Consider the following 11,810-nt stretch of genomic DNA (forward strand, 5'->3'; position numbering starts at 1 on the left):
TCAGATGTATACAGATAAAAGCAGCACAGCCTTCTTAGGTAAGCAAGTCAAGAAAAGATACATAAATCAGTTTTTAAAAGGGCAAGTCAACCCAATTTAACAAACAGGAGGACAGTTACAATTAGATGGTCATTAATCTTCAGTACTAGAATATCTGAGGAAGTACTAGGAACAGCCACTAAAATTAGGTCCCTGATCTTGGGCACTCAGACAGTACATAGCAAGATTATGTAAGATTGATATGCAGAAGTGTAAGTTAAATTAACTGTGCCATATCAGATTTAAGACCAAAAAGGAAACTGTTCCTACAGAAACTATCAACTCATTTTCTGTTCTCATGCATTGCTTCGAACAGGAAACCTGGCACATTTGATTATTCTATGCAATACACACCAAAAGACAGGCAATTTGACTTAGCATTTCTTCAGGAACATTGACGTCCCTTGCTTCAAAACACTTAAACACATTTCAAAACAGGTAATCCTTACTCCACCTGGTTACACACATGCAGTATTTGTAAAGATCAAAAAAGCCCATATCCACAAGAGAAAAACAGGTTGCACTTTGCCACAGAAGTCTGCAGTATCTACTCCTTTTGCAACAGCTACTTCTGAAAGACTAGATTATCAAACCCAAAAATTTATAACAAAATCTACACTTCTCTTAACATTACCTAACTTCCCCAGACGGACCCTTTATCACAGATGCACAGAATGGCTTGGGTTGGAAGCAACCTGTAAGTATCACCTAGTTCCAATGCCCCTATCACCGGCAGGGGCATCATCCACTAGATTAAGTTGCTCAGACCTTTGTATGTGTAGTCTGTGTTATACCACTTGATGTGGAAGCAGTCACCACCTCATACACACCGAGTTATGCAAGAAGCCTTCCACACACAAAAAGTTAACACTACAGCCCAGTTATAATTTCAGCAGTGAAGATCTTCAACCACCAGAGCTATATCCAAAAAAAAGCCTTGGTCTCCATCAGGATGGCTAGTCTTATATACTTCAGCTGCACTGGTTCAGAGGAATTTCACTACAAGAACCACTCTCCTTATAAAAATAGCCTTTATCAAAAGACAAGCATGACTTCATTTAATTTTCTTTCAGTTTGCTCAACTGTTACAGAAAAAAAAACTAGCTACTCGGTTCATTAATGAGGCTGTAATTCTCATCTTGCCTACCAACATCTCAACCATGGATGCAGTCCAAGGCAAGTGTTATTGCTATGCCAAGTTTCACAGTTTAGCTATCTGAATGCAAAAGCAGCTTCTAAAGTCTCCTCACTTTATGCAGTTCACTTTGTCATCAATTTTCCGGTTACCTTCAGAATGGGTGCTCTGGCCAGATTAACAGTAGTAGTTTTAGGTCAGGAACTAAATTTTCAGTTATAGCTCAAGGTGTAAGCACATCAAAGTGAAAAAGTTAAACTCATTAATAAACTGATTTCTTCACCACTGCATGCATGCAGTACATGCATAGTTTGTTACAAGAAGCATATGGTGTTTTAGAGTTATGACTTCAGTTGTCCCTCTTTTGGAAACAAAGCAGTTTCTAATGCATATTTGGGTAGAAAGGAACCACAGCAGGAAGTCTGACAAGATGTCTAAGTATGTTACTAGAGATAAAAATAATATCCTTAATTACAATTATAGCAGGTATTAGGATTTTAGTATTTAAATTTAAAAGATTTAAAAGCCCTTCTTAAATCAACTGTGATATGCGAGCAATAGTGTTCACCCCTTTAACTAGTTACATTTGCTGGTTCAAGACTGGAGATGAACAGTAGATACAGAAAAAGTAAATAAATACCAAGATCTTGCTCTACCTTTAAACTGCTTTGATGCATATGAAATTTAATGCTAATGGATGAATTAAAACAGAAGTCACAGCCTTAGTTTTTTGGCATTTCAAGAGGATGAACAAAATGGACAGCACAAAACAAGTACTCCATTACAAAAATAAAATGGGAACACAGTGAAGGCATGTACACTGCTAGCATTCTTGCAATATATTACCAATTTTGGTGCAATGGCTATGCATGTATATGCTCAAAGCAAATTCAGAAGTCCAAATACGCTCTAACAATCTTTTCCTCTGCCGTTGCAGCCACAGTACCTATTCCCTCCTGAACCCAGCTTCCTCAGCAGAGACACCCTTTACTAGACCAGAGCTCCAAGGGACCTTCTCCTCCTCCCTACCATGCATGCACTTCTCACGGGGTCACCTGGAGCAGTGTTGCAGGAACCTTAACTATTTCTGTAGGGAAACAAGTGCATTTGTGCCCCACTGGCTCCATGAGCTATTGTAAGATTTTGGCCATTCAGCATACTTTTCTCCAAAGGTGCTGCTTAAGTCCAGGTATTGTCATTTTTGCAGCATGTACGGGAGAAGACAGTAACTTCAAGAATGTATTCACAGATACCCTGAAAATAGCAAAGCTAATCACAGATAAGAAGCAGAGGAATGCTCTGGTTTGCTACTTAAGCTAAAAATAACATGCCACAAATATTTTTAAAACATAAAGTGCCAAGCTCACAAGGCCAAGTATACACACTAGGTAGACAAACCCTTGCCCTTTTTCTGGTGTTTAGCTATTTGATTTCTCACTTTCTATATCCATTGCAGCAAGCCTAAAACAGGGAACTCCATTTCTTGAAGGCACTTTATAGTTCTGTTATTAACAACGGATAAAACCATGAAATCCTTAGCTGATTTTATCTACATTAAGGTATATTAACAGTAAGCTTCTCATGTCATTACATAGAAACAGAACCCTGCAGTCCCCTGCACACAAAGGTTGACTGTCCAAATCTCAGTATACAGAGAGACAGAGCTCTAGATTCAAGACTCTGAAAAACACACATTACACTGAAAAGCCACAGGGAAGCTGACTCAAAGTACTCCTTCTGACCATAATTATACTTCTGAAAAAGTATGTAAGAAGGATAGTATTCAAAAATATTATCAGAAGGGTAAGAAGAAGAGACACTACTGCTAGAGAAGTTGAATTTACATTATTTTTCCCTTTCCATAGCTGAATCTCCTTCTCTCAACCCTTATCACTTAAGGTGACTAAGGCATTTATCAACAAATATTTAATTTAATTTCCCAGAATTCCACTCCGTTCATCCATTCTGTAAAACAAATCCTACTAATTTCACTTCTATCATTAAGATTTAAAGTATCGAAGAACATCAGTATTCCAGCAATCATCCAACTGCAGTTTCATTCCACAAAAATACATAAAGTTTATTCAGTTAAATCTGAATAAGTACTTGGTTAAACAAACTCACCCTGAGGAGTCTGAAAGCAAATGCAGCTAGCACAGACCTACAGAAAGGCTGCTCAACACATCACAGGGAATATTCCAGAACACCTTGAACAGCCTCTCCTACCTGCGTGGACTGTTTTACAAAGCATTTGAATGTTTAAGTTCTCCCTACTTCACCAGTATTCAGGTATTAAGTATTCAAAAAACTGCACATACACACTTTACACTACATTCTACCAATTCAGTGACTGTCTCATATATAACGTTTTCTAAATCTACTCCACACTCAGCTGAAGACCAGAGAAAGTGTCTGGAGTCCTTAAGACCATCCTACAGTGTCCTCAGCACTTCAGTATTTTCTAGCTTCCAAGTCATTTGATCAACTGTTCCATGTTTACTGGGATATACCTGTTTTCTTGCTAAACACAGCAAACCAAGATACTCATTCTTGCAACATCTTACAGCCTTGTTTGGTCTAAGCATCTGTTCGCGCAGTTTCTCAGCAGCAGCAGCACCATCTGAGTCACCAGCAATGCCAGGACTTTATGAGGGAATGGAGGATTAGTTATCACAAGTGTTTTATCAAGTGAAGCCTAGGACTGCCTAGAATGATCCTCATTCTGATCCTAAGCTGCTGCACTCACAATAGTGAAGCATTGCTAAAACATTTAAACACCTAACACTTATCCCAACTTTCTATTAGGAAACTAGATCTTCTTCCAAACCCACATTATGTCCAGGCTTACTATGACTACCAGAACAAACGAAAACCCCTGTTGCTTAAGTACTGGAGTACCATGAGGAACAGTGGCTCAAGCAGAATAGAAAACAGCATGACACTAGTTTAAGCTCTATCTGGAAAGCTTCAGCTTGTTCCCAGTTTGCATTTGTGCATGTTCCCAGTTTGCATTTTTCAAATGTATGCAAGTAAGACCTTCCCATTACAATTTCTGTCATATAATTACTGCTCCTAAAACTCCAGGTATTTTGCCAGCAAAGTCAGATTTAGATTATGAGCTATTTCAAAAAGTTGATGTAGGTTGAGAATTTTTAAATAAGTTTGAGAAAGCACGCTTTTTCTAAGATTTCTGCCACAAGATTTTTGTAGCTAGTTCACTTAGTTTTAAAGCTGAAAAACTGCACTCCCTACAAAAACACTGACTACTAAAGCCAAGTGTTTCACTGAGGTCATCTTTCCAAGATGCACTTTCTGCAGAGCTGTATGCCAAAAAGCCTCTGTGAAACAGCAAGCACTTCCACATACAGGGAAGACCAACAATTAGCTGCTCCCTAACCACAGCTTCTAGCAAATTTAGCATGATATTTAGTTGCTCAGTGGCAAAATATTAGGTGCTGGGAGTCCCTGCAAATCAACAGCAATGCCTACTGGGTAAAAGCAGCTTGTTCGATACTGGCAGTTTCTCTGAGCTTCACTGGGAATCAAACAAGGAGCCTGCCTCTCTGGGCTATTTTGCCACCAGAAACTCAGGATAACTTTAAATTTCAACAACAAGGATTAGGCAACAAAACATCTTGATCTGGCCCACCTGTTGTAGTAGCTAAAAGCTATGAATTCTAACTCTCTTGCACCAGCTTCTCCAGAACTAATCCTTCTGGGTAAGTCCAATTAGGTAGATTTACACAGGCAACACATCAAAAAACATGTAGTGCCCTCCTTCAGAACTGGAACTACAGATGTCAAAACCCAAAGCACCATCAGCTACTCCTGCTGGATAGTATTGTGATATTTCAATTGATTTGGGGACTGTCAGGAAAAGAAAGCTCTGTGCACAAAGGCAACATTCTCTCACTTTTAAAGTCTTAGCAACAGCTGGTAACATTCACTGCCCTCTGTAGATACGAGCATCTATTAGAAAAGCATTACAGCAAAAGCAAAGATGGCTTTAAAACAAGATTGAAATGTATATTCATCACAAGTTGAGCTTATCCATTAGCTAACAAACAGTTTTATTGCTTTGATGAGTATCAGTGGCAACAAATATAACCAAAAGCCATTACCTTTTAAGACAGCAAGAGTTTTACCTATAAAAGCAGCATTTCAACATCACTGTTACTAGGAAAGAGCTTGCATTTGCATCCCTGTTCTATTTTTTACCTGCAAAGTCCACCTCTGCAATGGCATCAATTTAAGAAGCACAGGATGTATTCCTTGGGCTTTTAGAAGACTAGATCACAGGTCATCTATTTCCTACTTAGTCCCCAAATAGAGTAAGCTTTGCTTAGCTTTATCCCCTCTGCTTCCCCCCCCCCCCCCCCCCCATTCCCGCCACACCCCACCCCCCGGACAAATCTACATTAGCATTACACGGGCTTTAATAGAATTCAGCCTGGGGCTTCACTGCAGTTTGAACATTGCCATCCAGAAGACTGGGAAATAACCTGAAAGCCTTTGTGTCTTTTTTTTTTAAAGCAAATATTCTAGATTTAGCAGCTGTTTAGAACAATTTCAACTCACCACACCTGGATCACCCAGCTCAGTCTCAAGTGTGGTAGTTCAATTTTTGAAGAGACAATAAATAAATCAGTGACAAGAAAAACCACACTGATAAAAGGATCTTCCCCTCTCACTGAAAAACAATGTTTAAAACGAATCCAGGGAGAAGAATGAAAATTGATGTTCACCTTACTATGGGAAAGTCACAATAAATTTACATGCAGAAATATTACACTAGTATGACTAAGGCAAAAATAGGAAGAGATTTATGCAAATATGAACATATTGAAGAGGTATCCATCGCAAGGACTAAAGCAATTAAAAAATCTCTACTGCATACAGAAAGGATCAACCCCTCCACCAGAATAAAAATGCACTAAATTAAGACAGCTACTGCTGAGCAGAAATATCAGTTCAGGTACAGCCACAAGACATTTGAAAGGGGCATTAAAGATGCACTTTATCAGATTTTTAGTAAGTGTGATAAAATTCCTCACCAGTTTCAAGGTCATTTGTTTGTGTCTATAGTTGCAAATGCTCTCAACATATCACAGCAAAAACTTCAAATACCTACATTTCTAAGTAATATCCCATTTTAAACAGTACGTAGAATTACCAATTCTGTATTTGCAAACAAAGTTATTTACGCATAATAACTATATAACAGATTCAAAGTCCACTCTTAAAACTCACCCCCAATACATTTCTAGAAGGCCAGGGAAAAGAACAGTAAAACTGACTGTAATTTCAGGATTCAGAATCCATGGGATTAAAAGGAAAAACACAAAATTGAAGGTCTAATACCCTACTGTCCATCTCCTCAATGGAACAGGTTCCCACTTATTGGAATAGCTTCTGGACTCCCTCGGGTTAATTTAAAATTGACCATCAAGGCAGAGATAAATAATAAAATCAAACGGCATGGAGTTTTATAGCACAAAAAAACCCAGGAACTTCTTACCCTTTCAAGAAAACGCACACACACGTTGTGAAATACTCATTGCTACTTTATCAAATATCACTTGTAAGAAAACCAGACGCTGAAGTCCTACGTAGCTACTAAACCTCATTACCAAAGTTGTCTTCCAAACACCACAAATATAGCAGCAATACATTTTAGTCTTACAGACTTCAATTAAATCAGCTGCAATAAGCCCACTTTATTTAGTTTTTCTTGGGTATTGTTTTGCAGTGGTGGCTTTTTTTTCTTCTTCTTTTTTAAATAAAGATCAGTTTTACTATTCTAACAAATTACACCTGTATTCAAAGGCACGTATGTAGGGGATTACAGAGGCGAAAGGGATACCGTGCCGTCTCGCTGCTCGGATCTCATCATCAGCACTACGCAGATGAAACAAAGCCGCCTCGCTCGCCACGCACACGACACAAGAACGAGGAGACTTTATTCTTCCAGGGCAGGACGAACTGTAAAGGCGGGCAAGACATATACAGCCTAGGCAAAGCCCCCTGCGAAAAGGTGACGGCGTGACCCCCAGTCTGACCCAGGGCGGCTGCACCAAGTCGGTGTGAGGCCCCGCACCTCAAGCGCGAAGCGACCCCCGAAGGAAAACAAAATAGACGGCATACGAGCCGTACACCTGGCTGACCCCCCCAGCCGCCCCCCACCCCCTCCCCCCCGGAGGCTCCCTTCTCCGGCGCGGCGGGTCCCGGCCCCGGCCGGGCCGCCCCGCACGGCTGGACCCTCCGCAGGCACCTCCTCCCCCGCCCCCGGGACCGGACGGAACCGCCTCTTCGGCCCGGGGCTACCGCGCCTTCCTCCATCGGAAGGAGTGCTGCCACCGGCCACGGAGCCCCCCGTCCCGTCTCAAAGCCCCGCCGGTCGCCGGCCCTACCTGCGGGCTCCGCTCCGCCATCAGGTCCCGCTCAGGCCGTGCGCCTCCGCACCCTCCGCCCACCCGGCGCTCTGCAGCCGCACAGGTGCGCCGGGAGCTGCGGGCAGCCGCAACACCCCTGCGGCTGCAGCACCCCTTTGCAGCCTCTCCGCAGCAAGCGACAGCACCCGCGCGGTTTCACCCGCGCCCAACTGCTGCCCCGGGGCTCCGGCGGCGGCAGCTCCTCCGCCAGACACGAGGGCACGGGCAGTAGACGGCAGATGCACTATTGTGGACATAAGCAATGCGGTTAGAAAAAGGTCAGACGTAAACAAGAGGGAAAAAGAGAGGTGGAACGTGCAAGAAGAATAGGAGCTACGCTCAAGTGGTAGGGCCACGCCAAGGAGAAGGTGGGGGAGAATGTCGTTCAGGGGGACGTTGCAGACAAAACAAAGGGCTTATTGAACAATGTTTTGTCGGGAGAACAGGTGCTAAACTCTCCCAATTAGCACCACATGGGAGGGGGGGAGGAGGGGGGAGACACTCAGAAAATCCTAAAGCGTAAAACAAAAAGCGATGAAGCCTATCTAGCACGAGGAAGGGGGAAGGGGCAGAGAGAAGAGGCGTTCGCAGGAAAAAAAATAAATAAATAAATAAGTCACCGTCAGCCACAAGGAAGCCCCTCTTGATGTAACGCCGCGAATACTTTGGAGTTTGCAACGGGGAGTGCAACAAGCCGATACCGGCAGACAGCCGTCGGTAGCCTACAACAGGGGAGGGTGAAATTCTCCGCACACGCCGGGTTCCCACCCCTTTTCCGTGGGGGCCCTGGTGAGGCACGGGCGGCCCCGGGCGCAGCCTCCCCCCGCCCAGGCCGCCCCTTCTTCCGCCGTACTGCCCGCCCGGGCTGCAACCCCGCTCCCGATCCGCTTCTGCTCCACGCCTGCCCCGCGGGGAGGCCCGGCGTCCCGCCGCCCACTTTGCCGGTACCGCACCGACGGCTCCCCGCAAGCCCCCGCGCCCTTCCCAGCCCCTCGACCCGCCCTCCTTTTAGCAAACCGTGACGGGCACTCTGCCCCTGCCCGCTGCCGCGCTGGAGCGGGAGGGCGCCTGCCGTAGGTCCCGCGGAGCGCGGCTGCAGCCGCCGCCCAGGGAAGGGAGCGGAGGGGTGACTACCGCTGCCCCCTCACCCGCTGCCTCCGATGGTGCCGGTGCCGCCACCCCCCCACTTTGCCGAAGCCGTCCCGCCACGAGGAGGAAGGAGGACGGCGGCGGCGGGCTAATAAAGGCGCTCACCGCCCGCCCCCGCGGCCGCCGGCTGACTGACACCGCCGGCGGCCACTCAAGAAGCCCCGCGCCCGCGGGACCGCGCCCCCAGGCCCAGCCGGCACCCTGCAGCGGCCGCCCCGTTCCCCGCGGCGGCGGTCGGGCCGGTCGGGCACCGCCCCGCGGCCGCCGCCGCCGCCGAGCACCTGCGGGCGACGGGGAGGCGGGCGCGGGGAGAGCGCGGCGGCGGGCTGGGCTGAGCGGAATGGGAGCGGGGGCGGGAGCTTGCCCTTCCCGTTCCCGTCAGCGTCCGGGCGTCGGGTCCCCGGTGGGGTCAGGACCAGGGCTCCCGCAGTGCTTGCTCGTCTCCCCGGCGTTCCCCGGCTTGCCGCCTTTCCCTGCAAAACGCCGAGCCCCGGAGCTCCTGCGCTGCCTCCTCTCCAAAAGCGGCCCGGCGGGGCGGACGAAGCCCGGCGCCGCCCGTCCGATGGGGCGCAGCGAGCGCGATCGCTCCGCGGACCCCTGCGCGCAGCCGTGCTGGCTCGGAGCTCCCCGCGGGGGGCACTGGCCGCTGTGACAGCACCGTCCCGTTTGCCGGCGGCGTCTGACGGCGCGGAGACCCCCTCCGCCCCCCCCCGGGGAGATCGCGGCTGCCGAGCGCCGCGGCAGCCCTCTGAGGCTCCGCTCCTTCGGGCCCGCCGCTGATCGTCCCGCGGGACAGCCCCGGCGAGTGCCCGAGGGGGTGGTCGCTGGGAGAGGGGGGGTCCCGTCCCCGGCGGGACGAGCGGCTTGGTGTGCCCTCCGCCCTCCCAGCGCTGGAACGTGCGAGGACTAGTCAAAATAAACCGTCTCAACGCAGGCATCACCACCGGTCCTTGGAAACGAGTTGACGGAACACGTCCAGCCACCCATTTGCCCCGCTTGTATAGCTCTCGCATTAATTGTTTTCATACGGGAAATAGGTGGGTACGGAGCAACGTGCTGGGCATAAATTAAACAACAATGGCAGTGCTCGGGGCCGGTCCTTGCCGGGAGCACACGCCGCAGCGCCGGCGTCTACCATCGCCGCCGTCCTCCTCCTCTTCCTCCTCCTCCTGCCCGGACCCTCCCACCGCCGCAGGGACGGAGGGCGAGAGGACGGGAGACGGGCCCGAGGACGGACGCCCCGTCCGTCCCTTTGCCCGGAGCCCCGCTCGGATCCCCGCGGCGGCTGCCGGATGCAAACTTCCCACGAGCACGCCGGGGACCGCTCCCCGCCTCCTCCGCCGCCCCGGTAGGACCACGGACAGAGATCGGGGCCGCCGCCGCCGCCGCCGCGCAAACGCGCCGCCCCGCCTACGGGGCCCCTGCGCCGCCGCGCAGCACCGCGCAGCGCCCCGACGCCCCGAACAAAGGGACGCGCCCCCTCCCGCAGCGGGTTAATCACCTCCCCGAAAAGACACGCCGCCTCCCCCCCACCTACTCCCCCCCCGACGGTAACCAACTTCTCCCAGGGAGAGCTCACCGGCTCTCCTCACACCCCGCCGCCCGCTCTCCGCGCCCGCCGACAATACGCGCTGCGCGCTCTGGCTGCGGCCGGCCACGTCTTTGTGCGCCGTGACACGCAGCCGCCTCCCAGCCCCGCAGCGAGCCACGAAATGCCGTGCGGCTAATGCAATTAAAGCGCGGGTGACTCTTATCCCGGCTAATCTGCAAATGCAGGTTTATCTCCTCAAAGCGATACGCCTCCCTTCACCCGCGCGGTGCGGGTCCGTCCCTTCGGATGCTCCCCGCAAGTGGACGTCTCCGGGGCCGGACGGGCGCGGTGGCGTCGGGAACTTTGCAGCCGGGCCAGGACAGGTAGGGATGCGCACGCCTTCCTGCGTGGGCGCGGTGCGGTACCCCAGCCTCAGCGGCTGCCCTCCCCACGCTGCCAACACTTGCCGGCAACTCAGCTCGGCAGGCGCCCTGTGATGCGCACGAACTGCCTCATTCGGCGCCGGCGGCACGAACGGTGTTAATACATAGGTAATCCACGTAATTCTACACGGCATGCACCTCAGGCGTCCGCGTGGACCCTATCACACACGTACAATCACGGAAAGAATCAAGCCACAACTTACCTTCCTCTCCTCGGCTTAAAAAAAAAAGTAACGGTGCAGTTCTCCCAATAAAGAGGAGCAAGAGGCAGATGGACAGTTCTCTCAAGACAACACACGAGAGCTAAATTGGGGACAGTTCTAAAAGGAAGCAAAAAAAAAAAAACCCAAACCTAAAACAAAACAAAAAAATCCTCTTCCCCCCTCCCCCAATAGTCCGACACTGGAGGAAAAAAAAATAAAAAAGAAAAAAGAAAGGAAAACTAGAAAATAAAAAAGGGAGAACTCAGAGAGAGTGACAGGACGACCCTCCTTCCGCAACCCAATCGAACAAAAAGAGGGGAGGGAGGGAGGGAGAAATAACGGAACAAAGAAAAGAGGGATGGAAGGGCGATTTTAAAGACGGTCTCTCTCTCTCTCTCTCTCCCTCTCTCTCTCTCTCCCTCCCTGCCTGCCGGTGCCTTCCTAGCGGCTCGCCGCCGGGGTCGGCTGCTGCATCGCGGGGTGCGCGGGGGACCGCGGGGGGAGGACGCCGTGCGGTGCCGTGCGGTGCCGCGCCGTGCCGTGCCTTGCAGGGAGGCGGACCGCTCCGCAGATTTATAGCAGCCCCGCCGCCCGGCTCCCTGCCTGCCGCCGCGCCGCGCCGCGCCGCGCCGCGCCGGGGTGCGTGCGTCTTGCGTGCCGCGCCCGGCGGCGCGGCCGTGGGGGTGCGCGCGGGGGGCGTGCGTCCGCGGGCGGCTGCGCCCCCCCCACCCCCACCCCCCCGCCCGCCGGCCGCTCCGCGCCTACCCCGCCGCCACGCGCGGCACCGTCCCCGCACCCCGGCGCAACGTAAGCTGCTGGCGGTGCCGCCGAGCGGCTCCATTGGCCCGGCCGCCGCCCGGTCGCCCCGCCCCCGGCGAG

General features: G+C 50.4%; 1 protein-coding gene across 5 annotated transcripts in view; it reads right to left on the reverse strand.

Moving 5' to 3' along the window:
• ELAVL2 (ELAV like RNA binding protein 2) overlaps positions 1-11,729 on the reverse strand; it is a 90,649-nt gene extending 78,920 nt beyond the window's left edge. Inside the window, exons 1-3 of one of the 5 annotated variants that reach the window (XM_030005386.2) lie at positions 10,932-11,573; positions 8,226-8,327; positions 7,585-7,849 (exon numbers count right to left, since the gene is read on the reverse strand). The gene's annotated coding sequence lies outside the window, so the exon portion shown is untranslated. Of the gene's footprint in view, positions 1-7,584; positions 7,850-8,225; positions 8,328-10,931; positions 11,574-11,696 lie in introns of those variants that run through there. The other 4 variants (XM_030005392.2, XM_030005387.2, XM_030005389.2 and 1 more) reach the window with 4 other exon arrangements.
• Positions 11,730-11,810: the final 81 nt, after the last annotated feature.

Source organism: Aquila chrysaetos, chromosome Z, assembly GCF_900496995.4.
Source record: "Aquila chrysaetos chrysaetos chromosome Z, bAquChr1.4, whole genome shotgun sequence".
Classification (NCBI taxonomy): domain Eukaryota; kingdom Metazoa; phylum Chordata; class Aves; order Accipitriformes; family Accipitridae; genus Aquila; species Aquila chrysaetos.